General features: G+C 53.8%; 1 pseudogene; it reads left to right on the top strand.

The window, feature by feature from the left end:
* Positions 1-6: 6 nt before the first annotated feature.
* Positions 7-801, top strand: LOC100953366 (annotated as a pseudogene).
* The last annotated feature ends 214 nt before the right edge of the window (positions 802-1,015 follow it).

Below are 1,015 nucleotides of genomic sequence, written 5' to 3' on the forward strand. Positions count from 1 at the left end.
GATGAAATAAACAACAAGAACTTCTCCAAGCTGTGCCAGGAGTGTGGCATCATGGATGGCAAGACAGTCACCTCTGAAGTTGTGGACACTGTGTTCTACAAAGTCAAGGCCAAGAATGCCGGCACCATCACGTTTGAGCAGTTTACAGAAGCAATGAAGGAAGTGGGCCAGAAGCGCTTCAAGGAAAAGAACCCAGACCAAGCACTACAGGACATTTATAAACTCATGGAGGGCAAGAATCCAGGCACCGCTAGTGGTCACTGAATGAGGTCCTCTCACGGCAGCCTGGTCAGAGTATCTCACGGCAGCCTGGTCAGAGTATCTCACGGCAGCCTGGTCAGAGTAAGTCCACTGGAAAAAGAAAAATCCACCGTCCCTCTGTGCCCTGGACTCCCACCCCTTGGGAGTGGATGGCTCTGGCTAGAGCACCTACCCACAGGTGGCTCTGGCCCTGAGAGAAGCGGCCCCACGCCTGAGAAAGAGTAAGAGCTCCGCGGACTTGTTCCATGGATCTCAGGGCCATCTTGGGGAAGGAGGAGGAACCCGGCTCAGATTCGTTCTTTAGCCTCAACCAAGCCCGGACGGCGGGTGCCGTGGGCCGTCTCACCGACATCAGCAAGTACGCCGGCAGCCACTAGGAGCGCTTGGATGACATTGGCAAGGACAAGGGCATCACAGGACAGGAAGAGACCACTGATAACTCAGGCTATGGGAGCGGCCACAAGGGTGCTGGCACCTACGACAAGAAGAATTAGACAGGAGCCTCCTCTGGGCCTCGAAGGCCCCCTCACCCTGCATCTTTAACACCAGGGAGCTGGGGAAACAATAAACATCTGTGTGTGCAGACAAAAAAAAAGAGTGAAAGATTTCCTGACAGATGAAAGGGATTGGGGGAGATCTAAGAGTGAAAGGCTGAGGAGGAGGTCATATAGAAATGTCAGGTTCAAAGACCCAGGGTCAGAATCGAGGTTGCAGGGGCAGAGGATCTCAGGGTGAGTGGACAAAGTCGAGGACA

Source organism: Otolemur garnettii, unplaced genomic scaffold, assembly GCF_000181295.1.
Source record: "Otolemur garnettii isolate 467f Iridium unplaced genomic scaffold, OtoGar3 scaffold00065, whole genome shotgun sequence".
Lineage (NCBI taxonomy): Eukaryota > Metazoa > Chordata > Mammalia > Primates > Galagidae > Otolemur > Otolemur garnettii.